General features: G+C 48.0%; 1 pseudogene; it reads left to right on the top strand.

Annotated features, from left to right (window-relative positions):
* Positions 1–208: 208 nt before the first annotated feature.
* Positions 209–13153, top strand: LOC139835925 (uncharacterized; annotated as a pseudogene).
* Positions 13154–17781: the final 4628 nt, after the last annotated feature.

Genomic DNA, 17781 nt, shown 5'->3' with positions numbered 1-17781 from the left:
TCTACACAGGTATCCTGCCTTCATTTAAAAGGTAGGGTGCTACAAAATGGTATCAGAGCATAGTGTTGCCTGTAGGATCGAGACCCTAGGAATTGGAAAACCATAGGATACAAACTTGTTTGAAATGATAATTATGAAAATTTATTTCTGCACTTATCTATTATTTTGGATTCCTTTCTAATCTTGCCTTCTCTTATAAATTTTTTAGATGGCCGACTACGACGAGACGTTTTGTGCCGGAGACGCACCTTTCTACCTCAGCAGCATACTGTTTGATATGTCATCACTACTTGGGATACCACCTCCGGTCATCCAGGGCAGACAGTTGTACAAGGAACATGACACAGAGGCTTGGTTGATCAAGACCTTTATTCCAGGAAGTGATGATGACCTTGATGACCCGGGCATGACATATTCCGACATCTACCCTGATTGGGAGAATTCTGTGGAGATCGCCATCCAGGGCGCCATCGCCCGTATCCGCCACAAGTTCCATCGTAAGATTCCCCCGACGTCGCCTTACTATCAATTCGGTGAGCGTGCAGGAGATGGTACCCCACTCCGCCGCATGGGTGCTCGGAATGAATCGGTTTGTCGCAACTATATGATCGAGAGGGAGTTTGTGTCCGCTAACACCGAAATACTGTTGAAGAGGCAAACCACCTTGGTGACTGAAGCCAGGGAGACGCTCCAATATGCCAACGCCAGAAATATGCAGATGGAAGCAGCTCTACTGGCCATAGATGACAAGAGACTGGCGCTAGAAGAGCGCTTCGCCCTTCTGGAGGATCCAGTGAAGCTGGAAGAGAAGATAACCATTAGCGACAACTGGGCGAAGGCAGTCCAGAAGACAATAACGCTGATGCTGGAGAACAGGGCCATTGAAACTAAGGAGCATGATGAGATGAAGAAGGAGAATGACGCTTTGAAGATGGAGAACAAGCTTCTGAAGGAAACAATTGAAGAACTCTCGGCTGGGAAAGAGGAAGAAGATCCTCAAGAGAGGCTCATGTTTAACTCCGATGGTGAAGTAGAGCCAGTTGCGGAAGAGAAGAAGAAGAAGAAGAAGAGGAAGACCAGCCAGGAGTCCTACCCCTTAGCATGCTATGGAGCGATCAAGAGACGTTAGAAGATCCCTTTAGACTTGTTATCACCAGAATTTGACCGAGTCAGAGGTGGGCCACGATCAAGATGGACTTGAAGAATATACATGAAGAAATACGTGAATCGGCCTTTATATGCAAAGTTTGGGCTAGTTGGCCCGTGTATCTGTAACATAGTAGGATACGTGTCGGTTAGTTAGAGTTTGCCTCGTGCATGGTTGGGATTATTCCCACGTTAGAAAGTCTACGGACTATAAATATGTATCTAGGGTTTATGAAATAAACAACAACCAACGTTCACCACAAATCAATCTTGGCGCATCGCCAACTCCTTCGTCTCGAGGGTTTCTTCCGGTAAGCATCATGCTGCCTAGATCGCATCTTGTGATCTAGGCAGCACAAGCTTATTTGTTGTTCATGCGTTGCTCGTACTGAAGCCTTTTTGATGGCGAGCAACGTAGTTATCTTAGATGTGTTAGGTTTAGCATTGTTCTTCGTATCATATGCTATCGTCGTGCAACCCTTATACATCTAGCCGCCCTTACACCTATCTTAGGTGTAGGGGCGGCACCCCGCTTGATCATTATTTAGTAGATCCGATCCGTTACGGTTGCTCCTTGTTCTTCAAGGATTAGTTTAATATCTGCAATAGTTAGGCCTTACAAAGGGTTGGAGGATCCAGCGGCGCGTAGGGTGTCGTTTGCTAGTCCTAGACAGGATGTTCCGAGGATCAACCTCGTGTTGGTTTTTAGGCCCTATCTAGGATCGGCTTACGATCACCGTGCGTGGCCGCGAGGCCCAATCGTGAGTAGGATGATCCGATTATGCGGTGAAAACCCTAAATCGTCGTAGATCGTTTTAGCTTTATCTTGATCAAGTAGGACCACCATATATTCATGCACCTCGTACGAATCATGGGTGGATCGGCTCCTTGAGCCGATTCACAGGACAACCTGAGAGCCGATCGAGGCTCGTATTTAATGTTTACGTGTATGCCATGCAGGAAACTAAGCGAGGCATCTCCATCACCTTCCTGACCAGGTATAGGTCAGGTGGCACGCCCTTGCATCAGCATCGGACGTGCGTGCCGGAGTCTTTGCGGGCCGTCGCTCGGAGGGACCAGGGCCAGCCGCAGCCCTAAGTTGCTCCCGGCTCTACTGTGTTGCCCGTCGCTGCTCGCCGGTGGGTTTCTGACCGCAACACATTCTGGCACGCCCGGTGGGACGATCTTCTACGTCAACCACATCGCCATCTACATCCGAGATGGCGGACGGCACCCCAGTCACGTACGAGGATCTGACCGAGGAGCTCAAGAAGAAGTATGACGAGGTCAAAACGATCCTCGAAGCTGACCTCATCGGCTCGTTTCACAGAACCCGTTCACATGGCATCAGGTGGAAAGGGTTCTCGCCTCAAGGTGCGCTCGATGGAATAGACCTGTCCGCCCCATCAGAAGAACGTACCAGGTCCCTTCGTCAGGAGATTAACTACATGGTGGCTCACTCGCTACACCGCCACTCTGAGAACCTGGTGAACACTTTGGAGCGTGTTGCTCTTCGAGTGATCCAGGAAATCATGAGTCGACAATACTCTCCGTCAGGACCAGCTCTCGGGACATACCAGGGAGAGATGCCACTCCAGTCCCGTCCACCGCTGCCATTTGTGTTGGCAGCACCAGAGGTGCCGAATTCACCGGCATTCGTCGTCTACAAGATCGGTGGTGACCCTAGTGACTGCCAGTTCTTGCATGAGGCGCCTAAGGAGATCCCTCACGGGTACATGTGCACATACGTGCCAGACTGCGGTAACTGGGCGCTCACAAACCAGGCCGCAACAGCAGGGACTTCTGGAAAAGCAGGAGGAACGTCAGCGACAGATCTTGAGAAGCAGACGTGGCTAGCGAAATATGCCACTCCGACAAACCTCCAGAGCTCAGCTCCTGCAGTTGGCTCAGAGCTGGAAAAGCAAGCATGGCTGGCTAAGTATGCCACTCCGGCGAATCTTCAGAATTCGACTCCTGCAGCCTGCACCGCGGATCAAATCAGTACCATACTGAGAGACCAGTTCGGCATGGTGCCGAAAAGAAGGACAATCGGCTATTCCAAGCCATACCCCAACGAGTACGAGTTGATCCCGCTACCACCCAAATATCGGCTCCCTGATTTCTCCAAGTTCAATGGATCAGATGGGTCCAGCTCCATCGAGCATGTGAGCCGATATTTGGCACAGCTGGGCACGATCTCAGCAGCAGATGAGCTACGTGTGAGGTTCTTCGCACAGTCCCTCACAGGATCGGCTTTCGGGTGGTACACTTCGTTGCCACCAGACTTGATCCGGACTTGGAAGCAGTTGGAAGAACAGTTCCACATGCAGTATCACTCAGACGCTTCCGAGTCTGGCCTTGCCGATCTAGCACAAATACGTCAGAAGCGTGGAGAAACTGTGGCAGAATACATCCAGCGCTTCAGAAATCTTAGGAACCGATGTTATTCGGTTCGTGTGACTGAAAAGGAAGCAGTCGAGTTGGCAGTGGTGGGCCTTGCATCACAAATCAAGGATATGGCCTCCCAAGCAGACTACCCTTCACTGGCGCACATGGTTCAGAAACTGTCAGCATATGAACAGCGCCACCCGGACTTGTACCAGGACAAATTCAAGCGTGCGGTAGTCCTGGTTGAGGCAGATGAAGATGAAGTTTCTGCGGGAGATTAAGAGGTAGCAGTGGCTGAATGGACTCTGGGGGCAACCCCCGTGTCCTGCAAATGGGTCAAGCCACCAGGTCCACCTAGAGGGTTTGATTTTGACGTGACTAAAACTGAGCAAATCTTCGACCTCCTACTCAAGGAGAAGCAGTTGAAGATACCCGAAGGCCTCAAAATCCCCACGGTACAGGAGCTGAACAGAAAGCCATACTGCAAATGGCATAACTCGGTCTCCCATGCCACCAACAACTGCAGGGTGTGGCGTCAGCAGATCCAAATGGCGATAGAACAAGGACGTCTGATTTTCAACAAGTACGCCATGAAGGTCGACACCCACCCCTTCCCCGCCGTTAACATGGTGGAGTGCACTTACCCTGAAGGTTGCCAGCCGGGATCCTCGTTCAGCATCAACATGGTAGGACCTGGACACCACGCTGGCAAGGACGGAGACGAGGGCAGCTGCTCTCACAGCAAGGAAACAGAGGAGGCCGCTCCACGCGATCGGCTCCGTCACGATGGCAAGCGCTACATCACAGAGGGAGAAGTAAGGAATGTGAGATATCAGCGACCTCTCTCTGACCACCTCCTCAACAAGTATGTGAGTCAGTATGACCAACGCCGACGATCCAGCGATGATGATGATAGAGACCGTCTGACTAGGGACGCCAGGAGACATCGTCGGCATGATCGCGATGAGGAGGAGTACGAGCGCCGTGCCAAGGGAAAGGCAAGGGAGCAAGACGACGAAGATAGGCACTGGGACTGTCCCTTCTTCAGACACTGCTGGGATTCAGGAATGAGCCGATTGCCTACAATCGGCAATTGCCCAGAATGTAACCAGAAGAAGAAGGAGGCAGCTAACGTGTCCGTGTTCCAACACTTAGGGCCTCTCCCGCCTCGAAACAAGCACGCTGAGTCCCCTCGAGTAGAAGATCTCGAGGATTTGGAAGACAATGAAGAAGAAGAAGACAGGTACCACCGGCCAAGGTGGTGCCCTGATGGACTCAGCCGTTCCCAAAAGCGTAGGGTTCAGCGATTGCGTGGCTTGGAGGAAGCCGAAAGGTTATACCTGCACACGCTAAGGAAGGCGTGGCCTGATCTGGCCGCGAAAGTCCAGCGAACCCTGGATAAAGAGGGTCGTCCACAAAAAATGGAGTGGCGCCCCAAGCAAAGGAAAGCCGATGATGAAACATCGGCTGGCACAAACATGGTGTTCATCCTTCCTTCGGAGTTCAGTGCTCCAGGATTAGATGAGGCACCTGTGGCACAACTTGACTGCGGCCCACGGCCGGTTATCTTTGAGAAGCCACGAGAAAGAAGCTACAGACATCTGAAGGCCCTGTACTTGCGAGGTTATATCGATGGGAGGCCTATCAATAAGATGCTGGTGGACACCGGAGCGGCAGTCAACATTATGCCATACTCTATGCTACGTCGGTTGGGACGTTCTAGCTTGGATCTGATCAAGACCAACGTGACGTTGAGCGATTTCAACGGCCAAGCATCTGACGCACAAGGTGTTCTGAACGTGGATCTAACCGTAGGAAGGAAAACCATCCCTACGACGTTCTTCATCGTCGATAGCAAGAGCACCTATGCTGTTCTGCTAGGAAGAGATTGGATCCACGCCAACTGCTGCATTCCCTCTACAATGCACCAATGCGTAATACAGTGGGATGGAGATGAGGTAGAGGTCGTCCAGGCCGATGACTCAGCTGAGGTTTCAACGGCTGGCATGAACGCTTGGGAGACAGCAGGCCAAGAGCCACTCTCAGGTATCAATTTGGACGACTGCGAGCGCATCGACGTGACAAAGGGCAGGGTTAGGCTGGTCCTATCCACCGGCCTGACCGTGTAGCAAGAACCAACCTACGGACAAACGTGGCGAAGCCGATCCTTGGGATCGGCCCCAAAAATCTATGAAGGAACATTACAAAACCTTCATTGAGCGATTCAATATGGAGGCCGATTCCATCAATCGGCCAAAATTATCCTCACCACATGTTCTGCCTGTGTTCAACATCGATCTACTGGGCAGCGGTTTTACGTCGGCTGATGAGTTAGGAAAAATCAACATTGGTCCTACCGGAGCCGACGTGCAAATACAGTGCCTTGGCTAAGCTACAAAGCCGATATCTGCAGTTACCTGACAGATTCGGCTCGGGGGGGGCATCTAGTCAGAGGAGCATGTGCAGATGAACATGTGTGCAGATGGACATGTGTGCAGCGAAATGTTGGGGGCCGATAGAAAAAATCGGCTAGTAAAAAAAAAACTTCATGTCAGAGAAGCCGATGCGCAGCCATCGACTCTAGTACAATTACGCAAGATCTACCGGTTGGGGTGCAAGACACGGATTTCGACCAAGTCCAGTTCATCTGTGAGGCCCTCTGCTTCCTCGAGGGGGCAAACAATGAGAGCTTCCTCAGCTGCAATGAGCCGATTGCAACGGTACTATCAGAAGTCAGTTTTGGCGTACAACATCGGCTTTCAACGGGGGAAGAGGCAATCGATGGGGTCAAGAGCGGCTGAATCGGCAGGGTGGCTGTCTCAGAATTATCTGAGTTCCAAGCCTTTGGTCTGATCTGTGCATCCTCACCAGTATTCTCGCCTTGGCTGAGGCTCGGGGGGCAGATGGCCCGGTAGATGCTCTGTTTTATAAGCCGACTGAGGCGTCATCGGCTGATCCTTCATGGCAACCTTCTTCAAAAATGCTGAGCTCTTGCAGAAGGAGATCATTGGGCCTGGTGGGAAGAAGTTAAAGGCTTTCTTGAAGACTCCACATTATCCGCCAGATCTTAAGGTCGTCAGTTGAAGAATTGAAGGATGGGTTGTAAAGGACCGATGCGTTGCTATCGGCTCATTAAGCATTGGCTAAGGGGACAAATCGGCAAAATCAGTATGAGGGGAAATCGGCTAAATTGGCTCAAAGGAAATCGGCAAAATCAAATTGGGGAAAGTCTTCATTGATAAGCAAGATTTCTTACATAAAAAGCTGATTGCGCTCAAAAGGAAGTACTAGGGGATACATTGCCCCGTCTACTACTACTGATCCTATGCTAATGGTGCTATCTATGGGCCGTCGCTGCCCTCGTCGTCGCCGTCGTCGCCGCTGTCGGCGCTACTCCCGGCGGGCTCGTCGTCGCTGCTCCAGCGGCCGCCGACCGGGCCCTCATTGTCCTCATCCTCCTCATCAGCGTCGTCGTTGTCGCTGTCGAAGTCACTGAGGTTCCCCGGCCAAGGACATAAGCGTTTGGCCGGCGGCTCGTCGGAGGAGGTATCGTCCTCCTCCTCCTCCTCCTTCTTCTCCTCCTCCTCCTCGGGAGAGGTGAAGTCGTCGCAGGAGAAGCGATCGTCATCGCTCTCCTCCTCCGTTTCCCCGTCGGCGAGGAAACGGAGGTCGCTTTCCCCGTCGGTCAAGGACTTGTCGTCCTCAGACCAGACGGAGAAGTCATGGCTGGACTCCTCCCCGGCCTCGATGGCGCGGCGGGTGTTGGCCGCGTGAACCTCCTCCGGGTTCGGCTCGGGTGTCGGCTCGCGGGAAGAGGAAGACTGGGTGGAAAGATCCGATGAGGCAGAGGAGGAAGAAGACATGGTGGCGTAGGAGGGCTTTTGGAGTGCTAATGCGAAGGGGATGAAGAAGCCAACTGTTTGGAGCGGTTAAATAAAAGGGGATATAGTGGAAATTCAATGCCACAGCAGTTTCCGAGGAAGTGGTGCCTAAAAGAAAAAAAAACTGCCAGGTCACGCGGAGAAGTTGAGAAGGCAAGGCATCATGATGAAGGATACTGCGACGGTTCTGCCACGACATGACCCGACGAAGAAAAAGCAGAGTGATTTTGGAATTACCAATTCCAAAACCAGGGGGGCATGTGTTATCACCAGAATTTGACCGAGTCAGAGGTGGGCCGCGATCAAGATGGACTTGAAGAATATACATGAAGAAATACGTGAATCGGCCTTTATATGCAAAGTTTGTGCTAGTTGGCCCGTGTATCTGTAACATAGTAGGATACGTGTCGGTTAGTTAGAGTTTGCCTCGTGCACGGTTGGGATTATTCCCACATTAGAAAGTCTACGGACTATAAATATGTATCTAGGGTTTATGAAATAAACAACAACCAACGTTCACCACAAATCAATCTTGGCGCATCGCCAACTCCTTCGTCTCGAGGGTTTCTTCCGGTAAGCATCATGCTGCCTAGATCGCATCTTGTGATCTAGGCAGCACAAGCTTATTTGTTGTTCATGCGTTGCTCGTACTGAAGCCTTTTTGATGGCGAGCAACGTAGTTATCTTAGATGTGTTAGGGTTAGCATTGTTCTTCGTATCATATGCTATCGTCGTGCAACCCTTATACATCTAGCCGCCCTTACACCTATCTTAGGTGTAGGGGCGGCACCCCGCTTGATCATTATTTAGTAGATCCGATCCGTTACGGTTGCTCCTTGTTCTTCAAGGATTAGTTTAATATCTGCAATAGTTAGGCCTTACAAAGGGTTGGAGGATCCAACGGCGCGTAGGGTGTCGTTTGCTAGTCCTAGACAGGATGTTCCGAGGATCAACCTCGTGTTGGTTTTTAGGCCCTATCTAGGATCGGCTTACGATCACCGTGCGTGGCCGCGAGGCCCAATCGTGAGTAGGATGATCCGATTATGCGGTGAAAACCCTAAATCGTCATAGATCGTTTTAGCTTTATCTTGATCAAGCAGGACCACCATATATTCGTGCACCTCGTACGAATCATGGGTGGATCGGCTCCTTGAGCCGATTCACAGGACAACCTGAGAGCCGATCGAGGCTCGTATTTAATGTTTACGTGTATGCCATGCAGGAAACTAAGCGAGGCATCTCCATCACCTTCCTGACCAGGTATAGGTCAGGTGGCACGCCCTTGCATCAGCATCGGACGTGCGTGCCGGAGTCTTTGCGGGCCGTCGCTCGGAGGGACCAGGGCCAGCCGCAGCCCTAAGTTGCTCCTGGCTCTACTGTGTTGCCCGTCGCTGCTCGCCGGTGGGTTTCTGACCACAACAAGACTATTAGGTTTTCTAGTTCATTACGTTTCTTTGTATTGTCCTACTATCTGATGTAAGGCAGTACCAACTATCTTAGTCGTATTTTCGAAACTTGATAAGTTTTAAGTAAAAGTTTGATATTTCTGGTTTCAATGTTTCTGTTTGGTTGTGTGACTTGGTTGTGCATGGGTAGGAAATTTTACTTCCTAGATCTGTCTATCTTATTCTTATATGTGCTAAAACTATACCAGATGCCGCCAAGACGTGACCCAACTCAGGATGCACTGAATCAGATGATGATAGCTCAGGCACAGCTCATGCAGATGATGACCCAGTTCATCCAAACCGCCCAGAACAACAACAACAATCCACCACCACCACCACCTCCACCACCGCCGCCACCTCCACCACCACCACCACCCCCAGTGGATAGACTCGCCAGATTCCTGAGACTCCGACCAGCTAAGTTCTCCAGTGCCACTGAACCTATTGTAGCTGATGACAGGCTGCGCTCTGTCAACAAGGACTTAGTCACCTGCGAGTGCACGGAGGCTGAGAAGATTAGGTTCACCGCTCACCTGCTGGAAGGACCTGCTGCGATGTGGTGGGAGACTTATCAACTCACCCATCCAATAGATGGCTTAGACTGGGAAACATTCAAGGAGGGATTTCGTACTGCCCACATCTCCTCGGGCATTATGAATCTCAAGAGAGATGAATTCCGCAGTTTAAGACAGGGAGGGAGAACCCTGAAGGAATACATGGATGACTTCTGTACCTTGGCGAGGAATGCCCCTGAGGACATTGACACAGATGCTAAGAGGAAGGAGAAGTTCCTCAATGGACTTAAGGGTGAATTGAAGATTCCATTGTCGGTAGCTTACGCACCCAGTTACCAGTCCCTACTTGATCAAGCCATCACCTTGGACAACAATATCAAGAAGGAGGAGAACCGCAAGAGGAAGTTTAGCAATAAGAGTCACACTGAGCCATTCCACAAGAAGCACCATTTTTCTGATGGGAATGGAAGTCATAGCTCACACAGGCATAACGGTCATTTCAACAAGGGGAATGGCAACAATTTCAATGGTCACAAGTTCAATGGAGGATCCAGGGGAAATCATTCCAATGGGAATCACAGTGGAAACAATGGCCATCACAATGGGGGTAACGCACACCCCAATGGAAATAATGGCCAGCACCGACACAATTCAAAAGACTTGTCCCATATTACCTGCTACAAGTGTAAGAAGACTGGGCACTTTTCCACTGATTGCCCGGAGAATAAGTCCGCTGAAGCTACCAAAGCAAATTCATTCCAGAAGGGACAGGTGAACCATCTCAACGTGGAGGAAGTGATGAATGAACCTGACGCTGTGATGGGTATGTTTCCACTCAACTCATTTACAGCATTGGTTTTATTTGATACTGGTGCATCGCATTCATTCATATCAAGAGCTTTTGTGAATAAAAATGGAATACCCACTAAAACAATAGGAAAAACAATTAAAGTAAGTTCCCCTGGTGGAGAGATGATAGTTAATTCTGGATGCAGAGATTTGATTTTAGAGATTGGCCCCTATAAATTCCCCGCTCACTTAGTAATCCTAGAATCACAAGGTTTGGATGTTATTTTGGGAATGGACTGGATGACAACCTATAGAGGAGTCATAGATTGTGTGAGTAAATCAATCACTCTCACAACCCCCGAGGGAAAACGAATTAGGTTCAAATCCCGATTGGACTTTGGAGAAATAAGGCTGGAAAATCTTAAGGGGGTTAGCCTAGACCAAGTACGCATAGTCAAGGAATACCCTGATGTTTTCCCTGATGAGCTACCAGGAATGCCTCCTGATAGAGATGTGGAATTCCTTATAGAACTGCTTCCGGGCACAGGCCCTATAGCAAAGAGACCTTACCCTATGTCTACTGATGAGTTGAAGGAGCTCAAGAAACAGCTGAAGGAGCAGTTAGGAAAAGGTTTCATTAGGGAGAGTTCGTCGCCGTGGGGAGCGTCTGTTCTGTTTGTTGAGAAGAAGGACAAAAGCCAGCGTTTGGTTATGGATTACCGTTCGCTAAATGAGGTTACCATCAAGAACAAATACCCCCTACCTAGAATCAATGATCTTTTTGATCAGTTGGTTGGAGCTAGTGTGTTTTCCAAGATCGACCTTCGGTCTGGATATTTTCAGCTCAAGATTAGAGAACATGACATTCCCAAGACAGCCTTTGTCACTAGATATGGTTCATATGAGTATACGGTGATGCCTTTCGGCTTAACCAATGCTCCCTCATACTTCATGAATATGATGAACAAAGTGTTCATGGAATTCCTCGACAAGTTTGTCGTAGTCTTCATTGACGACATACTTATCTATTCCAAGAGCGAAGAGGAACATGAGAAACACCTCCGCCTAATATTGGAGAAACTCCGAGAACATCAGCTATATGCCAAGTTTAGTAAATGCGAATTTTGGCTCAGTGAAGTAGGATTTCTCGGACACATCATATCCAAGGAAGGGATTGCTGTTGATCCATCCAAGGTAGCAGCTGTGACAGAATGGGAACCACCCAAGAACGTTGGTGAAATTCGTAGCTTTCTGGGATTGGCAGGATACTATAGGAGATTCATTGAGAATTTCTCCAAGATAGCAAAACCGATGACTGAGTTGCTGAAGAAGGAGAAGAAGTTTGTTTGGACTGAAGCATGTGAAGCCAGTTTTTAGGAATTGAAGAAGAGATTGGTGTCTGCACCGATCCTGTGTTTACCAGATCTGGAGAAGGAGTTCCAAGTGTACTGTGACGCATCTCACCAAGGCCTTGGAAGTGTGCTGATGCAGGAAGGCAAGGTAGCATCTTATGCATCTAGGCAACTCAAGAAACATGAAATCAATTACCCCACACATGATTTAGAGTTAGCTTCGGTGGTTCATGCACTGAAGACTTGGAGACACTATTTGATGGGGAAACGATGTGAGGTATTCACCGACCACAAGAGTTTGAAGTACATTTTCACCCAGAAGGAATTGAACATGAGGCAAAGAAGATGGTTGGAACGCATCAAGGATTACGATCTGAGTTTGCAATACCATCCTGGTAAAGCAAACGTAGTGGCAGATGCCCTAAGTCGTAAGTCTTATCTGAATTGGCTATCGACAGAGGATTTACCTGAAGATCTGTGCAAGGGATTGAAGGACCTTAGTTTGGAAATAGTGCCGGAAGGATTTGTAGCATCCTTAATAGTACAACCTACGTTGATGGATAAGATAAAAGAAACCCAGAAGGGAGACGAAGATATAGAGAAGATAAAGGAAAACTTGAAGGAGGATAAAGCGAAAGGTTTTAGTGAAGATGAGCAGGGTATTGTTTGGTTTGGAAAACGTATTTGCGTAGCAAATGATCCTGAACTTAGGAGACTGATATTTCAGGAAGCTCATGAGACACCATATTCCATTCACCCTGGCAATACCAAGATGTACATGGATCTGAAGGAGAGATTTTGGTGGAATAATATGAAGCGAGACATCGCCGAATATATAGCCAAGTGTGATGTGTGTAGTAGAGTGAAGGCTGAACATCAGAAGCCAGCAGGATTATTGCAACCACTGAAGGTTCTAGAATGGAAGTGGGACCAAATCGGTATGGACTTTATCACTGGATTACCCCGAACAAAATCTGGTTATGATTCGATTTGGGTTATTGTAGATCGTTTGACCAAGGTAGCTCACTTCGTGCCTGTGAATACCACTTACACCAGCGCTAAGTTAGCAGATATCTATATGAAGAGGATAGTATGTCTTCACGGTGTTCCTAAGAGTATTGTGTCAGATAGAGGTACCCAATTTACCTCGCATTTCTGGAAGCAGTTGCATGAGTCCTTAGGAACTAGATTGGAGTTCAGTACAACATTTCACCCTCAGACAGATGGACAGACTGAGAGAGTGAATCAGATCCTAGAGGATATGCTGAGAGCTTGTGTTATAGACTATGGAACTAGCTGGGATGACAGTTTACCGTATGCGGAGTTCTCCTACAACAATAGCTACCAAGCCAGCATAGAGATGTCCCCATTTGAAGCCCTGTATGGGAGAAAGTGTACCACGCCCCTGCTGTGGAGTGGAGTAGGAGAAAGGAGTTTCTTTGGACCAGATATTATCCAGGAAGCCGAAGAAAAGGTTAGACTGATCAAGGATAGATTAAAGGTGGCACAGTCCAGACAGAAGAGCTATGCTGACAATAAGCGTAGAGATGTCTCATATGAAATAGGCGATAGAGTTTATCTCAGAGTGTCACCCCTTCGAGGAGTCAAGAGATTTGGAATCAAGGGAAAGTTAGCCCCAAGATTCATCAAACCATTCAAGATCTTATCTCGCAAAGGAGAAGTAGCTTATGAGATTGAATTGCCAGAGATTCTTTCAGCAGTTCATAACGTGTTCCATGTCAGTCAGTTGAAGAAATGTCACCCTGAGATGTCAGAAACGCCATTGAAGGATACAGTACCGCTCGAGGAAGTTCAACTGGAAGGTGACTTGACGTATGAGGAGAAACCCATTAAGATCTTGGAGAGAGCTGAAAGAAATACTCGCACCAAAACTATCAAGTTCTGCAAGGTCCAATGGAGTCACCATACCGAGGAAGAGGCAACTTGGGAACGCGAAGATAGTCTTCGAGAAGATTACCCACACCTATTTGCTAGCCTTTCCGAAGCCCGAGGACGTGCTTCATCTTAAGGGGGTTAGTCTGTAACATCCCTAGTTTTCAAAATTTAAAAACCTGCATGCATTCATGGCATCATTGCATTTATTCATTTGCACATAAAATGTTAAGCACAAATATGGCACAACCATAGCTACATGTCCTAATTGCAAATAACTTTATTATCCTACCATGCTAATTTGTGTCTAAACATTGTTCTCTGTTGTTTAAAACAAAGCCTTGAATATTACAAAATTTTAGAAATTGGTTTGGGTCAATTTGGATTCCAAAATCAAAAGTTATGGTGAAAACAGTAAAAAGAAAAAAAAACGAAAAGAACAAAAAAAAAAGAAGAAGAAAACGGTTCGGACTGGCCGAATGGGCCAGCCCGACCGCACCGGCCCACTTCGGCGGGAGAAGAGGCCCGCCTACGCGCCGAACCGCCTCTGTCCTGTCCTCTCACAGACAGGTGGAGCCCGCCCGTTAGCGGGGCCCGCTCGTTAGCGTCTTCTTCCACCTCGTGTCCGACCCGGACTCCGCCTCCACCGTCGCACGCCCGAGATCGGCGCGGAGCACGTCTCCACCGTCTGCGCCCCTTGATGTCCGTGCCCTACGCCTATTTAAAGCCCAGACCCCCGCCGCCTTTTTCCCCCACGTAGCACCCGCCGCCGCGCCGCCAGACCACGGCGATTGCTCGCCGTAGATCGCCAAGCCGCCGTCGCCTCCAGCCGGCCGCCGCGACCGCCCTAGGCCGCCAATCGCCGCGCTGCCGCCACCAAGCTTCCTGCCGCGCGACGCCGCTCCCCGTAGACACTTCCGCCGCCGCCGGTTACCACCACAGCCGCCGCCCCCTAGCTCTCTGAGCCGCCCCGCCACCCCAACCCCGCCGGCCAGGTAAGCCCGTGCTCCCCTTTCTTTTATTTTGTTTTCTTTTTTTTTTATTTTTCGCCGGCGCCGTTAGATCTAGATCCCATGGCCCAAATTAGATCCAGTACCGAACCGGTACAGACCAATCCGAGCGCGCCGCGTGGCGCCCCAGTCAGCGCCGGTTAGTTTAGTCAAACCGAGTTTAAATTCGAATTCGAATTCCAGATTTGTTGTCCAAACTTGTTGCTTGACATGATGATGTGGCTAGCTACCAAACGGGAACGGGTCTAGCTAGTTATGGTTGAAGCCTCCCTCTGAAAGATCTTGTCTCATCTCTTCTCTTGGGAAGGGTGGGTCGTAAGGTGAAAGTGCACAACCTCTCGAGAGTAAACCTAAGATCTTAGCCGTGTCCCCGGTTACGGACAATTTGAGCTTTCTAGGCAGGGAATGTACGGAAGAATCTCATCACCTTTTCTGAATAAGTTAAAATTTGAGTAGCAGCTGTCGGATAGTACATGGGAGATGTAACAATGATACTGTTTATGACATCATTATGAGTTTTGTAAAATGTTTTGTTTTGAAATAAAATGTAGGATAAAATTGGCTTTATGCAATTTACCTAAACTCCACTTGCCAAATATCATGTAGATAGTTATGCCCAAAACCTCCACCATATAAGTGTCATTTGCCAGTACATCATTGTACTGACCTCCATTCGTGGGGCTGCATATTCAAACGTGCAGGTTCGTCTGAGGAGGAGTACTAGGTAGGATCTCGAGTCTACATTCCAACATGTCTGCCTGTGGCGCATGAAGACAATGGAGGCTCACTGCAGTTATTTTTCCGTTGTGTTTGCTTGAACATTTATATTTGAGCTAGTCTATTTTGACTATGCAATTTGTAAGACTTTATTTTATCTCCTGAGGATCTGCGTTGTAATAAATTTGATACTATTGCTATGATTACTACATTTGAAATGTGTGTGCTATCAGTGATCCCGGGAATAGCACTATACACAGGTATCCTGCCTTCATTTAAAAGGTAGGGTGCTACACCCACTCTTTAGGTCCACGGTCCATCCAATAGTGCTAGACCAAATGTCCACTAATATCCACGTCCAATGTAATCCAATCCAATTGTGTCCAACAAAAATAAGTCCATAGTCCATTGGACTATGCTGATCCAGTTCCAGATTTATCTTAGAGTAAGGGTCAAGGGACTTGGTGTTGAGAAGTACAATGACAGCTTCGAGATGAATGAAGCATTCATAAAGTCCAAGGTCATTGCTATGATTGCTGTCAATCAAGAAGACACCAACCTTGCACTCAACTTGCAAATCATGACCAAGAGTGCCGATCTCAACTCCGATGATCTAGTCTCCTATGTGGCCGCCAATGAAAACATGGCCAAAGCAGGAAAGAGGCTCATGGCAATGAACCGTGTTGATGAAGCCTCACACAACCATGAAGCGTCACACAACCTTGCTCTCAAAGCTAGAGCCGACCATGGAAGCAAAGAAGACTATGAAATTGAAGAAGATGAAGAGATGACTTCAACTAGTGACATTGCTACTGACTTTGCTTTCTTTGCCAAGAAGTACAAGGCAAAGTTCCCAATGCTCCTCAATGACAAGAAGAAGAAGAGAACTTGCTACAATTGTGATGAAGATAATCACTTTGCAAATGAGTGCCCTTATGACAAAAGGGTAGACAAGCCAAAGTTCATCAAAGGGGTCAAGCCAAGATTGAAGCCAAACCCAATCAACGATCGATACAAGAAGAACAAGGGAAGAGCTTTTGTTGGGGCCGAGTACTTGTCCGATGAAGAAGAGGAATGAGGAGAAGGAGGCCGGAGTGGCCGATTTGGCTTTCTCTAAGCCCGGGTCACTCTTCACATATGACTACTCCAAGGATTACTCCACGGAGAATGATGTTGGCTCTTCCTTCATGGCAAGAACAACTCAAGATGATGACTCCGATGACTCTCTCTCCTCTACAATCGTTGGCTCTTGTCTTATGGCAAGGGAAACCAAGGTAATGGAACCTCCACCTTCCCTATCTAGTATTCTTGATGATGAAAACGAAAATCAAGAAGAATTAATTATGCTTAAGGAACTTTATGATGTTAGATGCACCCTTCGTGGTGAAGCTCTTGTCAAGTTTGATTTCTTGATGGACTCACTCAAGGAAAAGGATGAGTCCATTGAGGAATTAGAATATCATTTGAATGAGAAGGAACAGAGATTCAATCTCCTAAGACAAGAGCTAAAAACCGAAAGATGCATATCTCAAGGTCTTAAGCAACAAATTGAAACTTATGAACTTGATAAAGTTAAGGACCTAGAAACTATTGATAGGGATCAATCTTTGACTCAAGTGCTCCATGCCTCAAAGGAGGAACTTGAAGTTGCTCATGCTTCTCTCACTAGGGATCTTGACCACCTTGAAAGAGCTAACAAGCTTGTTAAGGATGAGCTCAAGAAACTTGGAGAGAACCATGACCTACTCCAAGAAACTGTGGGGACCCCGGACTAGTTGTCCGAAATTCCCTGTTATGTATACAGTTCACGATCCCATGATCAGTGCGTCGTGAACACATAACCGAACTGATATCAAATTACACCATCCATTACAAAGCGGAATAAGAAAATTACAACATGGTCACATGACCAATACTTACATAATAGCCGCGAAGGGCTTAACTAAACATCAGAGTAGCATCATCACTTCAGCAGCGCAGTACCCAAGTCATCTGCCATAACCCTACAGGCAACTGACTGGGAAGACGTTCCTAGCTCGCATAGACGTCACCAACTCCTTCTTCATCCGTCGTGTTCCTCCAAGTCTGGCCAAGTAAATAGCCAGGGACAAAGCCGTGAGTACATTTGGAATTGTACTCGCAAACCATCAAGAAAGGTACTTTGCAGGAGTGCATGATAACAAGTGCTAATCTACGATGACAAGAGGGAAGAGCTAATTTCACTAGTGGAAATAGCAAGGGGAAGAGAATCAGTTTCTCTTGTGGATATAGCATGTGGAAGAGACATAGTTTCTCTCGTGGATATAGCATGCACAAGAGCGTCAGTTTCTCTTGTGGATATAGCATGCCGCCATCTCAATTGATGGGGACGCTTAGGAAGTTCTATGACATGTCTATATCTTTATTGGAGATGAGGTAGCATAAGTCCATCTCAGTTGGTGGAAATGCTAGAGGATTCCTATGACATACCTACATCTTTATTGAAGAAGATACTTCAAAGATACTTATGACATCTCTATATCTTTGTTAACGAAGGGTTCCTCTTCAAGAAACATTTAGGAAAGAGTTCCCCACTTAGCCTCCATTTTTCCACGACCATCTCCATATGGTCAACACACGCCCCTTTTTCCGTACCCTTCCGG

The sequence above is a fragment of the Lolium perenne genome, chromosome 2, assembly GCF_019359855.2.
Source record: "Lolium perenne isolate Kyuss_39 chromosome 2, Kyuss_2.0, whole genome shotgun sequence".
Lineage (NCBI taxonomy): Eukaryota > Viridiplantae > Streptophyta > Magnoliopsida > Poales > Poaceae > Lolium > Lolium perenne.
The sequence above is the reverse complement of the archived record's forward strand: the minus strand, read 5'-3'. Positions and strand labels throughout refer to the sequence as shown.